This window comes from Cervus canadensis, chromosome 7, assembly GCF_019320065.1.
Source record: "Cervus canadensis isolate Bull #8, Minnesota chromosome 7, ASM1932006v1, whole genome shotgun sequence".
In the NCBI taxonomy this organism is placed as follows: Eukaryota; Metazoa; Chordata; class Mammalia; order Artiodactyla; family Cervidae; genus Cervus; species Cervus canadensis.
In genome coordinates, this window is record NC_057392.1 from 26642460 (window position 1) to 26669744 (window position 27285).

General features: G+C 42.6%; 1 protein-coding gene across 7 annotated transcripts in view; it reads left to right on the top strand.

The window, feature by feature from the left end:
• Nucleotides 1-27285, top strand: part of DYRK1A (dual specificity tyrosine phosphorylation regulated kinase 1A) — a 144290-nt gene that overhangs the window by 72329 nt on the left and 44676 nt on the right. The window contains exon 1 of one of the 7 annotated variants that reach the window (XM_043474725.1): nucleotides 16219-16436. The exons of the other annotated variants lie outside the window; for them this stretch is intronic. The gene's annotated coding sequence lies outside the window, so the exon portion shown is untranslated. Of the gene's footprint in view, nucleotides 1-16218; nucleotides 16437-27285 lie in introns of those variants that run through there. 7 annotated transcript variants of the gene reach the window in all.

Below are 27285 nucleotides of genomic sequence, written 5' to 3' on the forward strand. Positions count from 1 at the left end.
GCCCCATCCTGATCCCCCCTCCCACCTCCCTCCCCATTCCATCCCTCTGGGTCTTCCCAGTGCACCAGCTCCAAGCACTTGTCTCATGCATCCAACCTGGGCTGGCGATTTGTTTCACACTTGATAATATACGTGTTTCAATGCTACTCTCTCAGCTCATCCCACCCTCACCTTCTCCCACAGAGTCCAAAAATCTGTTCTGTACATCTGTGTCTCTTTTTCTGTCCTGCATATAGGGTTATCGTTACCATCTTTTTAATTTCCATATATATGCGTTAGTATACTGTATTGGTGTTTATCTTTCTGGCTTACTTCACTCTGTATAATGGGCTCCAGTTTCATCCATCTCATTAGAACTGATTTAAATGAATTCTTTTTAATGGCTGAGTAATATTCCATTGTGTATATATATTTATATATTGTGTATATGTGTGTGTATGTGTATATATATTGTGTATGTGTGTATTTTATATATGTGTATATGTGTGTATATTTATCCATTCATCTGCTGATGGGCATCTAGGTTGCTTCCATGTCCTGGCTATTATAAACAGTGCTGCGATGAACACTGGGGTACACGTGTCTCTTTCAGTTCTGGTTTCCTTGGTGTGTATGCCCAGGAGTGGGATTGCTGGGTCATATGGCAGTTCTATTTCCAGTTTTTTTAAAAATCTGTTTTTTTGTTTCCTCTGTGTTGACAGCCAGTTTCAGGTGTTTTGAGTCAGTTGAAATTCTGAAATACTTCCTATTGCTAGCTTCAGGTTCACTCTTCTTTTTTTCCTGTGATGTCTCATGTGTTTTTAATCTTAAACTATGTAGTTTTATTTGTACAAGTTCTTTTTGTGTCTTTTAAAAAAATGTTTCCCACAATTTTCTTCTTTAGCTATATGAATATGTGGAATATAGTTATTATAGTACCTGTTTTATTGTCCTTACCTCCTAATTTTAACAGCTGTATCAATTGTGGATCAATTTCCTTTAATTTATTGTTTTTTTTCTCATTATAGGTTATGTTTTCCAATGCATCTTTGTATGCTTGGTAATTCCGGTTGTGTGCTAGACATTTATGAATTTTTACTGTATTGAGTGTGGAGTAGATTTACATTCCTGTGAATTTTTGTGACCTTTTCTGGGACAGTTATATTTCTTGGAAATAATTTGATCTTTTTAGGTGTACTTAAGGTTTTCTACACGAGACCAGCAGAGCGTTGAGTCTGAGTATTCCTCACTGCTGAGAAGGTGCTGCCCTGTGGAAGGTGCTCGATGCTGTCTGTGAGTCTTGCTGTCTCATAGTCTGGTTGGTGTGCGCGTTGCTTCCGGTGTCTGCTGGCAGTCTTCCACGTGCCTTGATCTCTGTTGCACTGCTCTGATCTCCGTCTTCGTCATCCCCTGGTGTTCTCCCTGAGTGCCTGTCTGTGTCCACGTTTCCTCCTCTTACGAGGACAGCAGCCATACTGGATTAGGGCCCACCGTCATGGCCTTATCCTTAACTAACTACATCTGCAGTGACCCTATTTTGAAATCAGATCAGTTCCAAATAAAGTCATATTCTGTGGTGCTTGGGGGCTAGACTTGAATGTGAATTTTGAAGGGACACAGTTAAACCTGTAACTGCCTCCCTCACCCCGTGTTGTTTCCCAAACATAACACTTTTAAGTTCTTAGGTTCTTACCTCTGTTCTTCCCTCAGCTTGGAATGCCCCCTTTTCCTTTCCTTTGCTTATTTTAATTAAGAACTACCTACTAATCAGTTCACCTTTTACTGTAATTGTTTACATGGCTGTTTCTTGCACATGCTTGTGAAAAACTGGGAGCACTCAGGTTTTGGAATTGTGCCCCAGTTCTTTCTTCCCTCCCCAGTCCAGCCTATAGTCCTTTATAACTAGTGTACTCAAATATGTCAGTGAGTATGTCTAAGCAGACAAGTTGTATACACGAGGCATTTTATGAAAGATTAACAGCCTTAGAAAGGTTTGGATTCTGGACTCCTGGAAGCCTCTTTAGGAGGTGGTTGTAGTAAGCCGGGCTTGCATTAGTTTATTAAATATTTACTGAGCCTGCTAGGTACAGAACCCCCTTTATTAGGTGTTAGAAATTGAAAGACCTGGGAAAATTACGGGTGTCTGCCACTGTTCTCATGGAACTTACTGTCTGTGAACAGTTATAAGGTGAAAGAACAGAGATCCTTATGAACCCTAGTAGGAACCCTAGGCAGAACTTAGAGGCTGGTTAGTCATAATGGTGTAGGATGAAGAAGAGTTCGAGAACATGAAGGCAAGCCTAGATGATGGGAGAGTATTGTTAGTGGAAATGGCAGGTTAGGCAAGGACGTTCTTTTGGTGGGCAGGGGAGCGGGGTATAAATTAGTTTGCTTCCGGATAAATAAGTGGGACCTCTAAGTAGAAATTCCAGATTGCAAAAAATCCAGAAATGAATAGTGAATTGATAGCTGTTGGCCTTGCTTTCCCGTGAGAGGGGGAGAGAGCATGAGCAGTTAGCTGCAGGGAGGAGCCTACAGTGGACAGCAAGGCTTTTCCGGGTGCGTGCTGCTCTGAAAATACTTGGAGGAAGAGTGAAAGGGCTGCAGAACTGGGAGCTGACACTGTGGTAATCATTTGTTTCGCTGATGAGCAAAGCTGGGCGCAGGAAGTTGAGAAAGGTACCAGAGGACATAGCCAGTGAGGGGTGCAGCTGGGATTCGAATTGGGCGCTGAGGCGCAGGGCTCCGTGCTGTTAGGCACAACTCTGTGCTGCCCCCCATTTTTTATTTGCATGTACTCACTATTTAATACGTGAAGTTTCTCATAAGGGAACTGCAATATGTTACAAAGTTCTAGAACCTGTCAGCCTCACTTTCACTTAATGAAGGTTGGAGTGAAAATAAATACAGGGAAACCAAAGCAATTCTATTAAATTTATACAACTTACAAGAAACGATGGGACTCTGTATGGTCAGTTAGTAGCTAAGGGATGTTCTGTTGGATGTCAGGTAGTTTGAGAAGCCAGTGAGCATTTACTATGCCAAGCATTTCCTCTTGTTGGTGAGTATATGCTAGTGGATAAGACAGAGTCCTTGCTAACGTGGAGCTTATATTCTAATGGCTAAAGATAACCCCACAAACATCTAAACATGTGGATGGTTGGGGGAGGCGCAGTCTTTGCCAGAAAGGCCCTCAGGAATGGTCTCTCCAAGGGTGTGCTTTACTTCAGCTTTATTTGACTTGTTTTAAATGAACCCATGTGTGTGTGGGGTATTCTGGTTTGTAGCGCCAACCGCAGTCCTGCATAAAATCTTGCAAGCCTATTCTTGTATCCAGGACAACTTACTATTTTTCCCAGTTGGAGTAGAGGAATGATAGTTGTCCATAGGAAAGCCCAAGGAGTCCTGTGTAAGAATGGTCATTTCTAATCACTGTCCATTTCCTCATAGACCCAATGAGAGGGTGGGAACTTGGCACCCTGCTCTTGTCAATGTTAACACTCTTAATATGGTTCCTTTGGAACTAAGGACTCCCGTGCGTTGAAAACAGTGAGTAGGCTCTGCTACCACAAATGTCTTTGGCATTAAGAAAAGAATGTAGAATTGTGCAGGAAAACCCTTGCTAGTGTCTACATATCATCCATATTTCTTGATAGTTACTATGGAAGAACATTTTGTCTGAGGCTTTGAAAGAGTTTTCCTGAGCCCTAGGCCTCTCAGTTCACTCCTTTTTGCATAAAATGAATTATATTGCAGTTATTTAACCATTTCCTAAGAACTGTAATATCTCTGAAGACAATCATAATAAACTTTTTTCTAAAACATGTTGAACTAAATAAATGCATTAGTATTAAACAGTATAGTGAGTGCAGCTCAGGAAACAAACATGACAAGTTTCATTTTTCAGAAACTGAAAATCAAAATAGCCTATTCAGATCCTTGAGGACTTTTAAAAGACATTTTAATTGACATTAGTTTTCTATTCAGTACGGGCTTCCCAGGTGGTGCTAGTGGTAAAGAATCCACCCGCCAATGCGGGAGCCATAAGAGACCCGGTTCAATCCCTGGATGGTGAAGATCCCCTGGAGGAGGGTGTGGTAACCCACTGCAGTGTTCGTGGCTGGAGAATGCTGTGGACAGGGGAGCCTGGTGGGCTACAGTCCGTAGGGTCGCAAAGAGTCGATAGTTAATGGGAAAATTGCTACTCTTTTCTAGCTATAAAATACTAGTATTCTGGCATTTGAGAATTCATAACATGAAGGCTTTTAAATCTTCACCTTTGAAATTGGGTGGTGTTTTTGTGTTTGCAAAGTGTGTTCACATGTGTTAGCTTGCGTGATTCTCTCATAGGTGTTCAAATGCTGTGTCATCCCCGCTTTATAGGACGGGCAGCTGGGCCTTGAGGAAGGCCAGATCACACTGAGAGTTGGTAGAGCTGGGGCTAGACTCGGTTTGTTCCCTCCAGGGCAGTGTTGGCTCCACGCTTGTCCTTCTCGATGTGGAAGCGGCACGCCCAGGATTGGCGGTGCTCCCTTGAGACCGGCCGCGTGGAGCTCTTGATACAAGTCACACTGCTCCTCTGGTTGATACTGTGGATGCTCCTTGTGGTTAGGGCGTGTCTGCCTTGTCACTGACGGTGATGGCCTTGGCGGGGGCCTTGGGGCGCCTGCTGCTAGACTGTGGAGCCTCCGTTTACGTGGAATCATCTCTCTCCTCTCCTGGTAGGAGAGATTGGTTCTTTTGTATCCCCCTCCTTCCTGAGTCTCATGAGGTGAGTTATTAATCGTTGAGCCTGGCCATGATGGTTTTGAGTGCCATTACGTGCCCATTCACTGAAGATCTGTCAGTGAATGAAGCAGCGGTTCCATCCTTAAGGGCCTTGTTTTATAGTTGGGAATCAAAGAAATAATAACACAAACACAGGTATTATATGAACAGTACTTAAATGCACTTTACTGTGTGAATCTGTCATATGTAGACGCGTAAGCGGGTGTGTGTGTGTGACAATTCCAGGGTTCCCCCGCTAGCCTTGGTTGCCTCTGGAGCCTCCAGACCCCAGCTCCAGCCCATTGCCTGCTTTTCTTCAAACACACCGCCCACTTCGGCTGTGTTGTCTGTGGCTGTTCTGTGTCAGGAGGACAGAGCTGATGGCTGCAGCAGAGGCTGTGCTTAGCAAAGCCTGGCGTGTTCACACCCGGGCTCTGAGAAAAAGTCAACTGACCTTGCTTCAGATCTTGCTAGCTGTTGTGTTGGCAGGTACTGGCTCAGCTTCAGAGTTGGGACGTATGGATGATTTGGGAAGCTGACTGAGATGACAGAGGTGGAGCTTTGGGTGGGGAGGGTGGTTGCCACCGTCCAGGTGTGGGGTCAGGCGGGTGGCTCCAAAGATAGAGATGACTGAGTCCACTGTGTTCTGAAGGAGGGAAACTTTCATGCTTTTAGAAGAGCATTTGTTGTTGGTGTGTTCTAGTAAGTGACTGGTATGTGATTTTAAAAATGGGCATTAAAATGACATCATTAAAGTGTATATAAGTTAGATGAGAGTTGCTCCTGTTTCCCCAGGTTTCCACTCCTGAGAAATACTTGTCATTAAGGGCTGTTACGGATTTTCCTTCTTTCTAAATATGCTCTTCTTCTCTAGAGTTTTTAAAAAAATCTGTTTTCCTATCATTTTCTTTCACATTGTGACTCCTTAGCTGACTTGGTTCCTCAAAATGCAGAGATTTAGGAAGGATTTTAGTAGAGGGCCCCCCGTCAGTCAGTGAGCTGACATTGTGGATAATTTTTTAGGAAGGGTTTTAGTAGAGGCCTCCCCATCAGTTGATGAGCTGACTTTGGGACTTTTGAAATGATGCTTTCATGCCAAGTAGTAAAGTACTTTGTACTATACCATCATCACTATTCTAAAGTGCAGAAATTTAATCAGAATTCTTGTTCTATAATAGGTAGCACTTTGTATGACTTTGTTTTCATAATGGCTTTACATGCTTGTAGTTCATATAATTGACGGTTTATCCTGGAAAAAAAATTTGTACGCTGAATTTCTCTGAACACAAATACTGAACAAAGGAGGGAAATACATATAAAACGAGTTATTTCATTTGAGTTAAAGATTCACATTAATTGACTCCCACCCACCCTCTGCCTTGTACTTATTCACCAAGAAAAATTCTGTCCTCTCAAAACCAAAAATACATTGCTTAATTCGGGTGGTAGTTTTGTATTAGTCCAGATCCTTACTAATGTGAAGTGGCATACCACTGATCATTGCTTTCACAGTGAGAAATAACATTTATTAAGTATTTGCTAACCTCTCTGGGTAGATACTACTTTGTGTATTCATTATGGTAGGCTAACAGGTATAACAAACATACCCAACAGATCAGGGATTTTGGTTTAGAAGTTTATTTATGGTTCATGCAGTTGCCCAGTGACTATACACTGCGGGTAACTGCTCTATACAGCTGTTCAGGGGCCAGACTGTGGACATTTTTTTCAGCTTACATGTGGTGTCCAAAGGTCACCCTGGCTCTGGCATTCAGTCATGGCGCTGGGAAAGAGCATGGCGGTTTGCATGGGAGGTTTTATGGGCCAGGCTGGTGGTGCCACACATCACTTCCGGTGCCGTTCCATCGGGCAGAGCCTAGTCGCAGGCTTGTCACTGTGGCACATGCGCCCACCGTAAACATCACCAGCAAGACCTTGATTTAGCCTAAGGTAGGTTTTTCTTCATCATTCCTTTTCTCATCCCCTTGTGATACTGCTAAATTACTGCTCCCGTGACCCTCCTTTCCCCCCGCCCCATGTTGGGTAATTGTTCCTCAGTGTCCTTTATGTGTGACGGGGTTCTTGGATGCAAGACAGCAGAAACTCAGGCTCGGCTAATCTAGGCAGACAATGAATTTCATGGAAAGCTGTAAGTCTGTTCACCGAATTGTTTGGGAAGCTGGGGTCTGTGCTGGAAAAATAAGTAGGAACCAAGTGGCCGGCAGTGGAGGACACAGTCTGATCAGGCCACAGTCTGGTCTGGTTAGGATGCCACTCCTGGCACCTGACAGTCTGTCCCCTCCTCATCAGGAGTGCCCTCACGGTCCCTGCGCCTCCAGGAGGGACCGTTCAAACTGGCGTCCCTAGCAAAACCCCAGTTACCAGGGAGCGAGGAGGAGCCAAGTCCTGTTGCTGTTCGGCTCTTAGAGTAGGAGCGTGGATTTCTTTGTCTTCTGTGATTGCCGCAAACTGTGGTGGGTGTCCAGAGACCAAGTGACCAGGAAGCAACAGACGCCTACTTCAGGGCCTTTCTATCAGGAGATGTCCTGTACTGGGGTGTCAGACAGGAGATTGTTCCCGGTTTGATTTTGCCTCTGACCTTTCTGGACAAGTCAGTACAACTCTGGGTTGCAGGCGGCCCCTCTGTAAATTGAGGTTGGAAACTTGATGTCTGTTAATGTTTGTTCATTCACTCACTCACTGAATAACATACTTACTGAGTGCCTTTGTGCTGGCATGAAAGAGGTGAGTGAGACAGACAGTCTGGCCTCGTAGTCCAGTGATGCGCACAGGAATCGTTCTGATGCAGTGACGAGCGGGAGGGCGGCTCGTGAGGAGCCCCTCGTCCACCCTCAGGGGCTGCAGGCAGGGGTTCCTGGGTCTCTCTTAGCTTCCTGCACTCATTCACTCATTAAGTGTCTGCTGTAACCTGTCGTGTTTATAAGAATCTGTGAACAGATAAGACCAGTGCTTCCTCAAGGGTGCTGATTGTAAGGACCCACTGATGCTCCCGCACGGACCATGCCTGCGCTGCTCACAGCCAAGTGGAGAACTGGTGCGGCTTGCCGCAAGGCTCTGGGGACGCTCCTAGGAGCAGGTGACGTGAGACCGGGGTTAGAAGGCTGAGTTCAAGATTTCAAATGGGAGTCGTCCAGCCACGTCTAACTCTTTGCAACCCCAATTCTCCAGGCCAGAACACCGGAGTGGGTTGGCATTCCCTTCTCCATGGGGCCTTCCCAATTCAGGGCTCGAACCTGGCTCTCCTGCATTGCAGGCAGATTCTTTACCAGCTGAGCCACCAGGGAAGCCCTCAAGATTTCCTCAAGGAGCAGGAAAGAGGAGAAAAGAGAGGGCTCCAGACAGAGGGTCCACTTCTGCTCAGACACTGTCGGTCCAACTCAGAGGAAGGATGTGTAGTGGGAGGATGGGATGGAGAGAATGGTGGGTGATGAAAGGAGAGAGCTATAAACACCCCTGGGAGCTCTGGATGTCTTAAGGTGTTGATCTTGGCGCTTTTTTAAGGAAGTGAACTTTGACAGCAGTGACGAGAAGGTGCAGGTACTGCTGTAGAACCCCCCTGCCCCCCAACGTTTGCTAATGAAATAAGATCTTAACAAAGAGTAAAGCAGTAAGCATATGAGTTTGTGAGACATTCCTGAGGCCGGAGTTAATGTAGTTGGATTGTGTGCGCACAGGAGGAAATGAGAGGTGGAAATGGGAGGCAGGCCTCTGAGGTCTCTAGCTTGGATGGATTCGTGGGGGTGCAGTTTGTGGAACAGGGCCACACTTGGCAGCCCACTCTGCCCCAGCCTGGGCAGACGTAGCATGCCCTCTAACCGAGTTCTAGCTGAACCCAGTGCTTTCTGCACGGTTCAGCAGCATTCATATGTGCTCCTCGCGGTCACCACCAGTCTGCTCAAGTTTGCACTTGAGGGCAAACGTGGCTGCCTTTTCTCTGGGTGAGGGACGGGAAGTGGAGAGAAGATACAGCTCCCTGCCACATCCAGTTTCTCTTCTCGTCTCATTTCCTTCAGAACATGAATCTGACATTTTTTCTGATACTACGGGGTTCACTTACTGTCTGAGGAATGCTACCTTCCCCCCCACCAGCAATCAAATGCAGACTCGAGGGAGACAGAGACTTTGCCCTTTGTCTTCATGTTTATGTCCTTAATGCTGAGGACTTGATCTAGAACAGTGCTGTCCAGCAGAGTATAAGCCCACGTGTAATTTAAGTTTCTAGGAGTCACCATTTAGAAAAATAGAAAAAGGAAACATTAATGTAAAATTTGGTAAAATGTTTTATTTTACCAAATATATCTGAAAAATATTATGTTAAAATTAAAAATTATTGAGATAGTTTACAATCTGTTATTCTGTGCTCCATCCTTGAAATCTTGTATTTTATGCATTTACAGCCCATCTTGTTTCCTACCAGCTGCATTTCAGGCCCTGAGTGCTAGTCTGTGACTAGCGGCTGCCGTGTTGGACAGCTTAGGTGTAGAGCATAGTAGGGGCTCAGTAAATATTCGTTGAATGAAAGAGTTAGAAGATAGGTTGATCATGAAGAGGGAGTGAAGAATCCAGGAAGGATTTTAACAGTGAGGAAATAGAGCCTGTTTATATGTTGGACAGAACTGGAAGGGGGAGAGGTGGATGATCGTAGGAGAGAGAGGGGCTCTTTGATGGAGGCAGTTCCCTGGAGGACGGCCCCCGAGGGTGGTTGGAAATGGGGTCTGGCAGCCCTGGGAGGAAGGAGGAGGGATGTGTTGTTACCTTAAGCTCCTCTGAAGAGGTATGTTTTTCAGTGATATCGAAAGAAACCCAGATCCACTTTGTTTAGCATAAGCTTCTAATTGAAATTGTGTTATAACTATTCCTTCCTCTCATTTTAGGTATTAGGTTGTTGAGAGTTACTTAAGAAAACCTTAAGAGTGGTTTCCCTAAAGAATTAAAAGGAGAAAGCGTCGAATCCTTAGACTAATAAAATGCTGTATGCCAAGTAGTTTTGCTGTTTAGTCGTTCAGTCGTGTCCAGCTCTTTGTGACCCCAGAACTGTAGCCCACCAGGCTCCTGTGTCCTTGGGATTTTCCCGGCAAGAATATTGGAGTGGGTCGCCATTTCCTTCTCCAGGGGAATGTCAAGTATACCTCAAAAAATTTTTTTAATTAAAAAAAGAAAGGAAAATAAAAACATCTTTTTAGGTGGGAAGTGGGAAGAAGTGTTATTGGCATGTATCAATATTTTTACTTTGGTGTGTCATTCAACTAAAAAAAGAAATGTTTTATGTGTTAAAATTAAATCTGGTTTTTTAGCATTGTGATTATATTTGAAGTTGAAAAAATGTTTTGTACTGTACATGTCTGATTGTAAAATAATTTACCCAAACATATTTTTCAGTTCTTACATATTTGAGTCCTTAAACAGTCTTTTACATTATCTTCCTCTGCTGTGGCACATGCTGTAGACTGCTCATTGCTTTACTTTGAGTAATGAAGGTCTCTTTGAGGATGACACGTAAGCCTCTTTCAGTAGTAGTTAGGGATGCTCATGAAGATCATTTGATGTTATGAATCTGTTCAAAGTGAGGCAGAGAAATTTAACACAGATGTTTAAGGTTATGACCTCGTGTTTTCAGGAACTGATGTTGTACATAATACTTTTAAAGACCATTTTAAAAAGTACTGTAATTAGAAATCATAAATATACCCATAGAATTAATGGAAAACATCAACTCTTCTGATTAAAAAAATTTTTTTTAATCTTACTTGGGATAATATATCCAGTTATTATCCTGAGTGTCTACAGTGATTCAAAAAATGTTGTCTTTAAAATACCTTAGAAGTTAAGATTACGCACTCTAGAAAACCTAGGTGACTTTAAGGACAGGAAACTGGTATTGAAGATTGGGAGCATGCTTTGGACTGTATTGTGGTGGACACCCCTCATATATAGAGAGAAATATGCACAGACACCTTCAGAGATCTTGTGGGCTTGATTCCAGACCACCGCAGTAAAGTGAATCACACAATTTTTTTGGTTTTTCAGTGCGTATAAAAGTTGCGTTTATACTATAATGTCATATGTTAAGTGTGCGGTAGCATTAGGTCTTTTTAAAAAGTGCATACCTTGATTTAAAACATAAAATACAAAACCCCCCAATTACAGTAGTAATGTCAGAGGTCACAGATCACCATAACAAATGTAGTAATAATGAAAACGTATGAAATATTGTGAGAATTACTACAAGGTGACTCGGAGCCATGAAGTGAGCGAATGCTGTTGGAAAGATGACGCTGATAGATGTGCTTGACTGGGGTTGCCACAGACCTTCAGTTAGTGAAACCCACGATGTGTGCGAGGCGCAGTAGAGCAGGGCTTGCTCATGATCCTGGTCGGACTGGGAGATGCCAGCCCTCCTTGCCTTGGGGACCGTCGTGCGTGCTTGACTGAGGTCTGCTCAGGCAAATGCGAAGTCGAGGCTGGAAGTGACTGGGGCGGTGGTTCACGGTGTTCAACGTTTCATTGAGCCCAAGCCTCCAGAGCAGCTTGGGTTCAGACCTGTCAGAAACAGAGATGCTCTAGGAAGATGCTTCAGAGACGGGGAAGAAAGGAGAGTGACACGTATATTTTGAAGAAGCCCTGCATCGATGGTGCGAGCTCCCTCTGTGTGTGACACGGGGGTGGGGGGGTGTCGGACGGAGTGGCTGTTGGTCTAGGTGGTGTGTTTTCCCCATTGTCATGTGGTTCACCTCTGAACCTGGACCAGAACCCTGGGCTTTTCCTCCCCTCATCGGTTTTTGTTCCCCCCCGCCGCTACACCCATTTCCTTCTCCTTTTCTTGTTTTTGTACCCTTTTTTCCTTTCTGTTTTCACGGGATTGTAGCTGTCATGTGCGTGGTAGTGTGAAGACTGCTGAGATGTACAAGGCAGCAGTCAACCTTGGGTCAAATCACACTGCCTTTAAGCAGATACCCTCACTCAGCGAGTGCCCTTTTCAGACGTTCCCAGTCACCACTGTTTCCCAAGTCACCGAGGCTCAAAACCGCGGGGTTGGTTTTGAAACCGACTTGTCTCTCATCTTTCATATTTACATAAGTTAAGTCCTGTCATTTCTGTCTCACGGTGCCTGTTCTTCCATCTTCCTTTTCATTTTCGACGTTAACCTCCTAAAGACTCTCTCAATTCTTTGCTCAGACAGTTGAAATAAGCCCCTAGTTGATCTCTGCTTGATGTTTTTCCATTTCAATCCGTATTACACATCAGTTGTGCTGTGATAAGCTTCAGTAATAGTACATTTTTTGAGCACTTACCATGTGCCAGGTGCCGTTTTAAATTAAGTGTTTAATTTTCATAATAGTCTTGAGGTTCAAGCACTGTTACTAACCCATTCTGCAGATAGAAAGGGAGGAATAGATTGAATTATCCACTCAGTAGCTAGGTAATAAGTGGCAAAATTGAATCCAGACCCTGCAAAGCGTCCCTTGCTGTAGTTGAAAACAGCTGGAGTGGCATCCCTCCTGGCCGCCTCTTCCCTGGCTTACAGATCCTGTCTCTTACCCTGGCAACAAGATCCTGGTCCAGCCTACCTTTCTGTCCATAACCTACCCTCCGCCTGTATTCTCCAGCCAAGCTTGAAGTGACACTTGAGTGGCGGCTGGGAAGGGCGGAGGTCGGCCGAGCCCCAGAGTGAGGAGTGGAGGGTGCGCCTGGCAGGCGGGGCTGGAGCCTGGGGAGCCCTCCAGGGCGGGGGGCTGCAGGTGCGGCCTAGGGTGGACACGGCCCACTGTCCACCTTGTCTTCTCCAAGGGTCTTCATGAGTGCCTCACAAAACCTGTGGGGACTGGGGAACTGGCTTTTTTAAACGGTGTTTGTAAAGTTTGATGATACGTTTGTTGGTTTCTCCTAGATTCCTTTTAAACTGCCCTCCCTTCCGGCCATAGCCACTCGTTTGTCTCTTGATGTGGACTCGGGCCAGGGACGGGTGCAGGCGGGTGCTGTTTCCAGCCCGTCTGCCCCCTGCCTGGCCCGTTCATCCTCGCTCCTGTGCGAGGACCTGGCAGGCTGGTCTTGCAGGCAGGGTCTCCCGTGCCTCTCGAGCGCTTGCCTGCCCCTCAGTCTCCAAGGCCTGGATTGCGGTCAGGAGAGAGGACCCTGCCGATTCCGGGTTGTTCCCACCGACCAGCCGCGAGCAGGGCCCACGCTTAAGGCCCCGCGAGCTGCTGGGCTTCAGGTTCTTTCTGTGCGAAGGGTAACAGATGCTGCAATAAAGCCACCAAATTCGTGGAGCTCGCGTGGGTCTGAGGCATACTGGGGCAAGATTGGCATTGGAAGAGGAGTTGGATGAATGTAGTTACTGCTTTTTGCTTTTTCTTTAGTTGTGAGAAGCTGCTGACAGCGTTCTGGTTGAAGGGTCATAGAAACCTGCTTGATTGTACTGTTACTGCTAGGGTATCATGTTGGGTTGGAAAAATGTGCCTGTTTGAGAGGTAGATCATGAAATCTCATTGTTATTTGTTGACTTCTTGACGTCCAGCGAGTTCGAAGGTTTTCCCATATGCTTATTGTTGGTTTGTGAGAATTGTATTTTTTGCCTGACTTTTTCTGGGGGGTGGGGGAGATTTTAGTTTTATTAATTACATCATTAGCTTTATATATTTAAACATATTGTATAACACTTTGGACAGTAACATTTTCCAGACTGTTTTTATTTGACATGGAACTCAGATGCAAATTTTAAACACTTTTCTGCACAGTGGATATGGAAGAGGGAAAACTATTGATGAGCTCTAAAATGATGTATTTATTTACTGCATAAATATACTTTTAATGAAGGGTTACTTTTTTACATTTGATTATATTTTATAACCTCTGTTAACAAGTTGCCCAGTGCTTAACTTTTGACAGTGTCTTTGGTCAGATGAATATCTTGCCTTTCGGGCATTTGGTAATGGAAAATCCCCGTAAATATACAGTGTTTTAATTGGAATCACAAAGCCAAATGATTGCCTCACTGGATAATTTTAAGTATTATGCTGCAATTCAATATAGGTACCCAACCAAGTACTTAGCTAGATTTAAAAATATCTTGTATGTTTAACAGCTGTCTAGCTAGACCTAAAAAAGAGTGAGGAGAGGAGTATGTGTATGGTTCTCCCCTTTTCTGCCTAGCATCGGAGAGGGAAGAAGTTTTAAAAAGTGTGCCTGTGTGGTGGTTTTTTTCCTCTCAGCTGCTGTTGCTGTGCCTGCTCTGGGAGAAGGCAGAGGCAAAGATCAGGGGAGGTTTGGGTGGCTTTCCTTCCAGAGAGGTTTAGCGGGCCCTGCAGCTCAGTGGCTTCTCCAGACGCTTGCTAAGCAGCATGGTCATGGCGCAGCTGGAGGTGATGGCAGCCGGGGGTAGGTGACGTCTCTGCCAGGGTCGCGTTCCTAGGGCCTTGTTCTGTGTCTGGTTCTTCTTCCTGGAGGGCAGGGCCGCTGAGCGGCAGTGTTCAGCTTTTTAACAGCTTCATGATATTTCAGCTTTTAAATGGGTTGTAATATATCGTTTCTCTTCCTTTTGTATGTCCAAGTTTCTGGAAGGCAAATGGAGTGTGTATGGGCCCTGGCAAAGCTGTGGTCAAGAGATCTCAAGAAAAGGGCTGAAATGGGGTTGGGGAGCATCTTCGGGTAATTCAGGTTTTATTTGTGTGAGCATAGTCATATATTGTGTGTGTGTATAAAAGAGTTAAAATTTTTTAAAAATAGTATTTTACTTTGTATCTAACCACCATTTATTAAAATGTGTCATTTAAGCTCTAAACAGAAGACTTTTGAGCACAATCTTTTCTTCCCTCTGTCTGTGATCTTTGTAACATTTCAAATCCATGGCATTTTACAAGGGAAGGAATGCTTTGCATTTACGTGACTGGACAAGACGATGAACCATCTCATTTCATGTATGAGGAACCTGACTTGTTTGTTACCATACTGCATGTGTGCTGGTGTTAAGGCAAGCGAGAGGAAGTTTTCAATCCTAGTTCAGTGTATTTCTTTGTAGCAAGCTGGGCTTTCCAGGTACATCTTCATTTTCCCTGTTTCATAAATGAATATGTTACATTCACCTGTGATGGAGGTATCGGAGATCTGGAAAGCAGAGCCCGAGACCATGGGGCTTCACAGAGGTGTTATGAGCAACTTGAGATGGGCCATTTCATCTAGACAGTTTCAGTGCTCTTGAACTGTTCCATGGACGACTCTGACCTGAGAAGGGGTGAGCGAAAACCCCAGCTCCTGACTGGGAATGAGGTGTGGTCTTCATTGAGCGCACAGGTCACGTTACTGCTAGCTAGACTGAATTTAACTGTTCCCTGCGTTGTCAGCTGCTGCTAACCCTGTCTCAGGTGATTGTATTTGCTAAACTGTAAATAAGGATACGTCACCTGACGGGTACTCACATGAGGACAGCTGTCCAGCCTTGATCGCTGTCGTCCCTTCTCACGGGAGGGCACACTGGATCCTCAAATCTGACTTACTGTCTAATCGAATGATTGTTTCTTGCTGGCTTGAAAGAAGTGTTTCTTGATCACAACTTGTAGAGTTTGTCAGTTTGGATGACTTGCATCATTTTTGTAAAACTTTAGGTATCTTTATTTATTTATGAAAGTTAATTTTACTGAAGGCCAAATGACTTCAGTGGATGTGTAAATCCTTCAGCTCCACAAGTGTTTAGCATTCATACAAGTGTTCCAGGCAGGACACGTTATTTGCTCACTTTGGTTAGTATGAATGCAGATGTCTGCTGGAGCAGCCGACACTATCCGGGGTAGATCTTCTTGATTCTGGAAATATATTCTCACAGTGATAGTAGAGTGTTTCTTTCCTTTTTTTTTTTTTTTTTTTTTTAGGAGCTTGGTCTTATTCAGCCTCACAAGTTACCTGTTGAATAAATCATGTTATGCTCATACTATGGCTAGAAGGAGATTTATGTAAATGAGGTCATATATTTATGTGTGACGGTGTTTTTGTGTTGAGACAGAGATATGATTGGGAAAGGCTACTGGGGCAGCTGTTGTCTAATTGCTGTTCCCTGTGCAGAGATCTGGGTTCTGCTCGTTCACAAGGCGTCCTGTTCTGCTCCTCTGCAGGACTGTCTGGTGAAACAACATCTAAAATTAAACTACCAGAAACCAGCTTGCTTGGTTTCCCCAGAGGACTGAAGTAGGGTGGGGTGGACAGGTTAGAGGCTGTATAGATTTGAAAGTTATATAAGCCAACAAGAATCATTTATCTACCATTGTGAAGATAAACCATTTTTTTAAAAAAAATTCTATTTACCTCAACCTTAACTTGTTTGTGAGCATTTTGTACAAGGGGCCATTGTTTTGATTGTTGCTTTCTTTAGCATGTAACTTTGCTAGTAAAGTTTTAGTTTTCAGTTTTTAAACAATTTTGTTGCAGTCATTTACAATCAGTTGCCAGTTAATTATACCTAAAATTCAGTAGCTTGGATGTTTAATTTATTGTAGCATAAGAATCTTTTATTTTTGTCTTGGCATCTCTGAATCTCCTAGTGGCAGCTTCGTGTTTGTAAAGCGGGGAATGTCTGTGCCCTGTCTGTCCTGCAGGCTGAGCGGTCAGGCCGCAGTTAGGCAGTGTGTGCGCTGACAGGGTCTGAGTCCTAGGACTTCCGCGGAGCAGCTGGAGGAGGGCAGGTGAGTGTGCATTTCAGGAACATTGTTGTGCTAGAAGGAGACTCTGGCTTCTAATCCCGTATCAGTCACCAGTACCTATCAGGCTAAGCTAGAGAATCACTGATTTTTCCTTTCTTCAGGTGGTTGGAATTGATTTCTTGAAGGGTTTAATCTCACTTCTAAAATTTCTCTGGAGACATTGTGTACGTTTGTTTACCTCTTTTGTTTCAGCCCCACCCCCTGTTTCTAGACTTTAGGGGAAAAAGGCTGCTTGACACTTTGTTTCTTACCGAAGCGAGAAAGTTTTAGTTTAAATGGGCTTATTACTGAGTAAACATGTTTATTTAGTGAATACTATAAGAAAAAAGATTTCTTTTTCCACTTGGAATTTTTATAGCTGCTGATAACCCATAAAATAACCAGGTGGTATTACCTGCTTTATTTTGATTATTTAAAAATTTATAATTTTAGAATATTGGAAAAAACATAAATTTACCCATGTTACATGTTATTCTGTGTACATTATAATAATTCTAGAGTTCAGCAGCTATATCTTGAGCGAATATTTTAATCCTTTTTGTGTTCCAAATGCTATTATTGAGAAGATGTTCTTGACCTTTTCAGCTATAAAAATTTGGTTTGCCTTTTGTAATTGAAAGGGTTTAAGGGTCATTTACTGAAGGGCTAAGTAAGATTTTCTGTGGTCTAGTTGAGGATAATCTTCTGTCTCTCTGTTGATCCATCCATCTTTCTCAGTGGTTGCTTGAGGGCGTACGACATGCATCCTTAAGTTCGAGTGTCTTATGCTTCCAATTCATCTCTTCTGTCCTTGGTCTTATGGTTGTCATGCTTTGCTTTTATATATGTTACATACTTTACAATACATTGTTATTTTTGCTTTAAATAAAAGTTTTTTTAAAGAATTAAAAAATTTAAATTATCTCAAAAACATTTAGGAGGGAAATCTCTTCACTATTTTATCTACGCATTTTCCATTTCTGGTCTTAATTCCATTGTGTGGATCACAGTTTCTTTCTGGAATCATTTTCTTTCTGTGAACACTTTTTGAGTGCAAGTTATGTTGTTGACAGTCTGAAAAAGTGTTTTGTCTTCATTTTTGAAGGAAGTTTTCATTGGGTATAGAATTGCAGGTTAAAGATCTTTTTTCTTTATTATTTTAAAGATGTTGCTTTATTTTGGTGTTCGTGGTTTCTGATGAGAAGTCAGTGGTTTTCTTGTGTGTAAATGGGTATTCCCCCCACTCTCTAGCTGCTTAAATTTTTTTCTTTCTGTTGGTTTTCAGAAATTTGCTTTAATGCCTTAATGGTGTGTGTATGTGTTTATACTGCTTGGGGTTCATTGAGTTTGGGTCTGTGGGTTGATTCTTTTAATTGAATTTGGAGGACTTTTGACTTATACACGTTCATAAATTTTTCTTTTCCATTTTCTTTATCCTTTCCTTTGATACCTCCTCCAAACAGGATCGCTAGCTCGATTGACTTCTATAGGTTTTGGATGCTTTGTTTATACTTTTTCCATTATATTTTGTACTTATTTTTAGTTTGGTTAATTTATACTCCTCTTTTTAAAATTCACTGATTTTTTTCCCCCCTTCCAGCAGTGTTTAATTGCTATTTGCTATTAGATCCATTCAGTGAATTTTTCACTTCAATCATTTTTCATTTCTAGAAATTTTTTTGGTTTCTTTTTATAGTTTCTACTTACCTGTTAAGATTTGTTGTTCTCTTCTTTTGTCGCTGATTTCCCTTACATTTAAAAAGATTCCTGATTTTTTTTTGTCTGCTAATTTCATTATTTCTATTATTTCTGGGTCCGTTGATGAATTTTTTTCCTTCTTGAATCCAGACTACATTTCCCTGCCTCTCTGTGCGCCGAGTGATTTTTGGTTGATGTAGGTGTTTTTGAGACTGCTGGGCTGCTGAGCCTCTGGGTTTTGTTGTCCTGCTTTTAAGAAAGGCTGAGTTTTGTCTGGTAGCCAGTTGGCTTGTCTGTCATCTCCATCCTTGGAGGTGTGTTTCAGTCTGTGCTGCCTTTTCATAGGGCTGGTACAGCGTTATGGGGTCTCTGTGCAGTGTTTTTTGGGGGTCGTCTGCTCGCCGTCGGCCTCTGCTCCTGCGCGGCCTCACGGACCTTCCCCTGACGGCTCTGCAGTCAGTATGTGGCCGCGGAGCTGGGGGATCCTACGCGTCGCTTCGTGGGGCTCCTCTGCACGGCTCCCTTCCTTCTCCTACCTGCCCGACAGATGCCGCGTGCTGTGTCTTGAGCTCGTAGCCTTGAGCTCTCATGTCTGTCTCCTCGGCTGAGCAGGATCCTGCGCTCTGGGGCGCCCTGTCCCCACACTGCGCTCTGGGAGTTGTCTCCAGATAGAGAGCCAGGGTGGCCGTGCCGCTCACCAGGCTTGGCTCCCCTTTCTCCGTGATCTCAGCGCTGTGCAGCCTGGTGTCCAGGGTCTGAAAACAAGCCGTTTCATGTGTTTGACCAGTTTCATTAATGGTTTGCTGTGAGCGAGGTGGTTCAGTATCAGGTACTCTATCTCAAATGGTCAGAAGTGAAAGTCTGATATTACGGGCTTTAAAAAGAAATGTTTTTATTCTTATGCAATTGTTATTCTTAACAGTTTAATACACAGATTTACTTAATGTCTCAGACTAATAAACCCAGGCAATTTCATCTTGTTTGTAGACAACTGAATATGCTGTTTTGGCTAGTAGGTTATTTTGTGTGTGTGTGTGTACACATATGCATGCATTCTGTGGTGATATATTTTGCCTACTAACTAGAGGATAATAAATCCGTTAATTTGTTCTTAAAATGAGATACTTTACAGAATCATAACATAGTTTCACCTTGAAGAAGTGAAGTCGCTCAGTCGTGTCCTACTCGTAGTGACCCCATGGACTGCAGCCTACTAGGCTCCTCCATCCATGGGATTTTCCAGGCAAGAGTACTGGAGTGGGGTGCCATTTCCCTTAGTACATATTTATTTAACACCTACTGTGGAGGCAGGCACTTTGGTATGTGGTTGGGATGTAAAAGTGAGTAAGGGAAATGGTCAGAAATTGACTATAGCCTGTGCTCCAATCAGACTGTTCTTTACTTCAGGCTCATGAGCCCCCCGTTTTAAAAATGCTTCTTTCATTCTTACCCCCTTCAGTTTTCTCCCTCCCTTTTCGAACCATTTCTTCACATTCTAAATATTCCTGATGCATTCGCTTCTTTCTTTAACTGAACAAGTATTTACTGAACTCAGGCCGTGTCTCAGGCACTGTTCTTGGTACTGGTGGTATCTTACTTGTGGGCTTCCATTCGGTTACCCTCTTAATTGTGTACCTTTCTTTTCAGTCATCATTCGGAGTCCCAACTGGCTGGTTTTTCTTCTCTTTTGTTGTGGGTATGTCATGTTGCTAGGAACTTTGGAGGCTGTTTATTCCCGCTTAAGGGTGGTTGCCCTTCCCTCATTTCTAAAGGAATTCTGTCTCAAGAGACTTGGCCTCATAAAAATTTCTGCATTTGAATGTCTTAGTTTTAATTAACTTGAATTATTTTCGTTAATTTTTGTTCTTTTATACTGTTCTGTCTCTTTAAAATCTAATGTGGATTAGTACCATCACAAGAATAGTCCCCTATCAGTATATTAATAAAAAAAACTTCAGGTTAGCTGCAAGTGGTGCTACATGTGGGTCTTGTATCAGAGATAACTGGTTGTTATTTCCACTTAGGGTTTTCTCCCAGGCTTTTTTATTTGGTCTTTCCTCCATGTCTACCTCTGTCTCTGTCTTGCCCTCTCCCAGTCTCTGAGATCTGTTCATGAAATATTTCTCTAGAATCAATACTAATCTCTACTATGACTCTAGTTATTACAGTCTCTTGTTAGATCATAGTGAGGAAGCTCCTTTATTTTTTAGTAAACTATTCATCAACAACATTTTTATGAACTTATAAAAAGTCCCTGGAGGAAGAAATGACAGCTGACTCCAGTTTTCTTGCCTGGAGAATCCCACAGACAGAGGAGCCTCCTGGTGGGCTACAGCCCATGGGGTCTCAAAGAGTTGGACACGACTGAGCATGAACGTTCACATTCATTTACCAACAGCATTTCTACGAACTTTTAAAAAGTTACAAAGATATGCTCATGGTAAAAATGATCCAGAACGATATTAAAAAATGAAGATAGGACCTTTCAGTGCGTACTTCACTCCAACTTGCCTTTTATATTATTTGGCAGCAATTTAAAACATCATTTTGGAATTGAAGTCCGTGTAATGGTTTTGAAGATACTTTTGAATTGTTTCATAAATTTTTTTATTAAATTAAAAGATCTCCTATTGCAACATATGATAACGTTCTCAGGCTAAAATATTATAACTAATTTTTAATTTAGTTGAATAAGGGTTACATATAATATGTCAGATACAAGTTAAACCATATCATATCAAATGCTGTTTTGTAGGCCAAATGAGCTCTAATGTCAGCAGTTTCATATAGTTTAACCTACACTTTATTGTTGTCATCTCTGTTATAGGATAAACTGTGTCTTCTTTCTCATTAACATTTGAATTAAAAGGAAAGATGGAAAGTTTAGAAAGAATAAGAACCGTAATGATTTGCTAGAAAGAATAAGAAACCATGATGATTTGCTTAGTTATAAAATCAGGTTGACAAGAAATTCCCACATTAGCTCATCTTCTTGGGTCTTATTATAGGAGGGGAATGATTAAGTGAACACCTTAAATACTTCCTGACATTGTGAGAGGAAACTAAATGAGTCTTCTTTGGTTCAGTTCAGTTCAGTCGCTCAGTCGTGTCCGACTCTTTGCGACCCCATGAACCGCAGCACGCCAGGCCTCCCTGTCCATCACCAACTCCTGGAGTCCACCCAAACTCATGTCCATTGAGTCGGTGATGCCATCCAACCATCTCATCCTCTGTCGTCCTCTTTTCCTCCTGCCCTCAATCTTTCCCAGCATCAGGGTCTTTTCCAATGAGTCAGCTCTTCGCAGCAGGTGGCCAAAGTATTGGAGTTTCAGCTTCAACATCAGTTCTTCCAGTGAACACCCAGGACCGATCTTCTTTAGGATGGACTGGTTGGATCTCCTTGCAGTCCAAGGGTTAGGTACTTGAGCTAAGAAATGAGACAGTGAGCATGTGGCAGATAAACCTATCCATGAGGCCTTAGTGCTGGAAGCTTAAATTTTCTTTTACTTCACTAAATAACTAGTAATGTTACCAGGTAGTTATAATAGGTTTCATAGTAAATAGATAGTATAGTAAATAGCTTTTTGAAAAATCCCACAAGTAAGAGACATAGTTATTTCTTGTTGATCCACGTTTAGATTACTACAGCAAGTTTTTAAAGGAACAGCAGATTCTTTGTCACCTTCCATACCATCCTTATGGACAGGAATATGTTAGTCTTTTTTTTTTAAAGACTCACAAACCCCAAAATCTGTTAGGGGGAAAAAGCCTTATGGTGTATTGTATAGCCTGAATATTGCCTATTTTTGGATTATCTGCTACTTGCATGAGTTGGAAAATAGCTTTCTTTTATTAAAGTGAGCAGTTAAATGTTTTCAGTTGCTATTCAAAGCAGCATCTCGTGGCTCGTTAGAGATGTGCTCTGCAGCCCTACTCTAGTCTCCTGAATCCGAATCTGCAGTTTTAATAAGACAAGACTCAAAGGCGATTTGTAACCACATTAAAGTTAGAGATGTGCTGTCGTAGATCATGAGTGGTGTTGTCACTCCACGGAACAGTGCCTCAGTTAACCCTCATAAATGCTTGTTTAATTTAATGCATGTAATTCATTGGATCTAGATTAAGAAAGTGAAACAAGTGTTGTAGGATGATAGTTATGTAGAAGGGTAACAGTGATAATCAAGCAGCAGCTATCCATTTCTTCGTTATTTCTCTCATGGCTATCTGGATATCAAAAAATTATCGATCTGACCCTCAAAATGCATGAGTGTGCTTTTATTCACGCTGGGTGATTAGTCGCTCTCTTGTAAGTGTGTGTGTGTGTGTACACAAGTCAACAATAGTTTGTAGAAGTAAAGGAGTAATTAGATTTTGATGGGTCACGGATATATAATCCATACTGTCATGTCTCACCTTTTGCGACCCATGGATGGTAGCATACCAGATTCCTCTGTCCGGAGGGTTCTCCAGGCAAGTATACTGGAGTGGGTTGCCATTTCCTTCTGCAGGGGATGTTCCCAACCCAGGGATCAAACCCTGGTCTCTAAGTCTCCTGCATTGGCAGGCAAGTTGTTTACCACTAGTGCCACCTGGGTGTACCCAGTGTTAGAAGATAGCTAAAAAAAAAAATAATCTTCACACAGGGAAGGCATATAAAAAGCATAATCCAGGAGAAAGTAAGAAAGAAAAATAAATAGTTGGAATAAATAAATTATTGGTGTTCATACATGAATTAAATCTTAACTGCACACTGTTGACAAGAAGAGTGAAAGTCACTCAAGTGTGTTGACTCTTTGTGACCCCATGGGCTGTACAGTCCATGGAATTCTCCAGGCCAGAAAACTGGAGTGGGTAACCTTTCTCTTCTCCAGGGGATCTTCCCCCACACAGGAACTGAACTGGGGTCTCCTGCATTGCAGGCAGATTCTTTATCAGCTGAGCTATCAGGGAAGCCCAGGCACTCAGTTGTGTCCCACTCTTTGGCTCTTTATGACCTGTATAGTCCATGGAATTCTCTAGGCCAGAATACTGGGGTGAGTAGCCTTTCCCTTCTCCAGGGAATCTTCCCAATACAGGGATCTTCCACGTTGCAGGCCAAGCCACCAGGGAAGCCTGTTGACAAGAAACATGCCTAAAATGTAAGAAAATGGGTTGAGAGTAAAACGATGGACAAAAGACAGCGCGCACAGATGAAGAGAAGGCTTGTTGTGTCATACTATTGTCATATCAGACAAGGTGGAAAGCATCACTGGAAGCAAAGAGGGGCAGCTTACCTTATATTCATCAGGAAGGTGTAACAACTTTAAATTTATGTGATCCAGTACATAATCTAAATGGGAGATTTTTAATACTCTTGCTAACTGATAGAACAAGATGTGTGCAAATTAGAAAATACATGTAAAAGAACATACTTAACAGAATTAGTAAACCTTTGATTAGACTGATCACAGAGAAGAAAGAGAAGACCTTCTTAACCAGTCTCAGGTGAAGGGACTGTGACTACTGTACAGAGCGCTCTTCTACGATGCAGTGTCAACCAAAACACCAGCATGAGTTTGTTTTGGTGAATTTGATTAACTAACTTGAAAACATAGACACACAAAGGGCTAAGAATAGCCTAAACATTCTTGAAGAAGAACAAAATTCTCTGCTAGATATTAAAACTTCTGAAGCTACCATGATTTAGGCAATCTCTGGTTCTTACACATAGATGTAAGAATTCTAGGTAAGTCTTTATCCAGCAGAACAAAACAAAGAATCCAAAACACATCAAACATGTATGAGTATGTGATTTAAGAAAAGATGACATTACAGGGCATTGGGAAAGTTTGTTTTTAATCATTGGCTCTGGGTTAATTGGATATCCATTGGGGAGGGAACGAAACTTGATTCCTTATTGCAAACTCACAGAAATCAGATCCAAGAGCATTGCACATCTCTAGATTTGAGGGGTAAGACTCGACTTCTGGAAGATAACATGGAATTTCTTCATGACTTTGGTATAAAGAAAGATTGCTTAGACACCAAACATACTAATTTTAAACCAAAAGTTGCTAATAATAAGAGGTGGAGTTCATCAAAAAATACCATTAAGGGAGAGACAGTATAAACCATCAATAGCTAGCCAATAAGGGGCTTATAGCCAAAATATGTTAAAAATGTAACTTTAAAAAATTTTAGAAATCTGTAAGAAAATGACTCTTGATAGAAAAATCAAAAAGCAATCTGAATGGGCTTTGTACATAAGTGGATATCCAAGTGATTAATAAATGAAAAGATGCTCATAGGCAGGAGGAGAATGCACATTAAGATCACAGTGGAATACACACTTACTTTCATGGCTGAAATTAGAAATACTGATGATTCCAAGTGTTAGTGAAGGAGTAGGGTAGAGGGAATTTTCATTAACTGCTAGGGAAAAAACATTGATTAAACAAAAACTGAAGAAAAAACCAACAGGACAACATCTTTATATACCAAAAAGCAGTCACTTCCTAGTAGCAGTGTTCATAATAGCTCTGAAGTGGAAACTGCGTGCTAAGTTGCATCAAGCAGTCGTGCCCAGCTCTGAGACCCCATGGACTGTAGCCCGCCAGGCTCCTCTGTCCACGGGGATTCTCCCGGCAAGAATACTGGAGTGGCTCGCTTGTGCCCTCCTCCAGGGGGTCTTCCTGACTTGGGGATCAAATCTGTGTCTCCTGTGTCTTCTGCATTGCAGGTGGATTCTTTACCTATTGAGCCACCTGGAAATTGGAAGTCATCCAGTGTTAATCAAAAGTAGGGTAAAGTAATGATAACAAACAAGTTTATAAGTGTATACAGTTTATAAGCCTAATATTAAGCAAATTCATGTATATAAAATTAAAATGAATCTGTTTTTGGAGGTCAAGGTGGTAGTAACTTTAGGGGACGAGGTCATTAGATACTGATTGGGAGGGATCATACGGTGGTATTGGGGATTTCCGGAATGAGGCAGTTTTTATTTTTCCTGTCCCCACAGGACAAGGTTGGTTAACCAACTAATGATGATTGATTAAGCTGTATACTGATGATTTTTCTATATGTTATAAAAAAATAAGTTTAAATACAATATGTAATAATGACATTGATGATAGAAACAGAAGCTAGTATTTTTTTTTTAAATGCTTGTTACCTACCAGGTTCTATTCTGCACGTCTGCTTGTGGTATTGCGTTTAAATTTGTACCAAACCTAAAGGAACAGGGTTAGTATATTAAATAATTCCGCTGCTGTAGGTGGGGAAACTAGGACCCAGAGTGGTAAATTGTCATTCAGAGCCTTATAGTCTGTTTGCTATTTATTTATAAGAGTTTTTTCTAGACCACGGACCTCAGTTCTTTTCATATTCATTTAAATATATTCCTTCCTAGTGTTTTATGTTTTTAACATGCAGATTTAACCTCCCTTCCAATTATTTGACATTTAGGTTTCCAGTCTTTTACTGTTGCAAATGATACCAAGATAAACATTCTTCCCTAATGATCTTTGTGCACATCATCTGTAACTTCCTTAGGAAAAAAAGTTTTTTTAACTGAACAAAGTTGCTCTGCATAATTGGATTTATTTTTTAATTATGAGTAATGACATGTTTAGAGAAATTATTCCACCTGTCATCATAGGAACATTATCCTTAACTTATGCAGCAGATATTTATTAATCATACACTTTGGGTCAGTTAAGAACTGTATGCTGTAATGGAGGGAGATGGAAGCTAAAGTCTAAAAGCGGTGCTAAGTAGGGGTTGCGGATTTGAGGTTTACCCTGTAGAAATGGTCCCTCTAGCTGTTGAAGAAATAGAGGGTTGCACATGGGCAAAGAGAGAGCTACTCAGAATCTACTTCAGTCATCTAAGTGAGGTGCCGAGTAAGGGGATGGGAAGAAGAGGTGAGTGTTCTATAGGAGCTACTTCTGCCTCGTGGCTCAGGCAGTGAAGAATCCGCCTGCAATGTGGGAGACCCAGGTTCAATCCCTGGGTCGGGAACATGCCCTGGAGAAAGAAATGGCAACCTGCTCCAGTATTCGTGCCTGGGAAATCCCATGGACAGAAGAGCCTGGCGGGCTATAGCCTGTGGGGTCACAAAAAGAGTCAGACACGACTGAGCGAGTAACACTTCTCACTTTGACTTTTCATAGGAGGCACAGTCAGCAGGATCGGGCTGCCCTTTGCATGCGGCAGTCAGTGGAGGAAGAGATCTCTACTGTGACTCCCAAAGCTTTGACGCTGGTTGACTGGGTGGAAGACAGTGGCGTTTGCTGTGTAGGATATATTCAGTACTCAACGTAGGATATGTTCAGTACTTATATAGGATATAGTCAGTACTTAAAAATTAAAAGACTATTTTGGCCAGCCCAGTACTTAGCATGTATTAAAGCACTTTCACCTTCACCACAACTGGTGGAGGTAGATATCATTATCAGGTGTGCAAGGTCACACAGCTGGTGAGTGTGAAGCTGAGGTTTCCGACTGCAGCAGCCCGGCCAGGAATCTGGGCTCTTGACTTTGAGGCCAGCGCTGCTGTGTGTTTCGGAACACGCCGGCTTGAGGAAAAGTACCCGGCGCTGAGCAGTGTGGCGTGCGGTGTGCTCAGAGTTGGCTCGTCTGCTCAGGAAGACGAGCACAGGCATGCTGGGCCAGTGTTGGCTGGCCAGGGTTTTTCAGCTTGTCTTCTGGCTTCAGTCTCTGATTGCAAATTTGGTTGAATATAAGAAGAAACGTCTTTCTCTTTTCCTGAAGAAAAATTAACTTTTATTAGTTAGCTGCCAAATACTTTTAGGAACAAAATGTTCATTTTTCTTTTCTGCCGTGAAAAATCATGACCATGGTCCCAGCCTACCTGCGGGATGATTCTCGATTGTTCATTTTTGTGGCAGGCTTGCCTGGTCTGGGTTCTCTAAGGACTGTGTCAGAAGAGTCAGAGGAATACGGCAGCCTGTGAATTTGTTTCCATGAGTTGTGTACTCAACTTTTAATTACCCGTGTCAGTGGTGAGCACCACTAGGACATGTTTTCCACCTGGTTTGGGGGAGTCTTGGTTATTGGTGGCCGCACACCTGGCAGGTGCAGAGCAGACTCTCAGCAGTGTTCCTTTGAATTGATTTCTAAAGAGCTGACCTATTGGTCAGGCCCTTTGTAG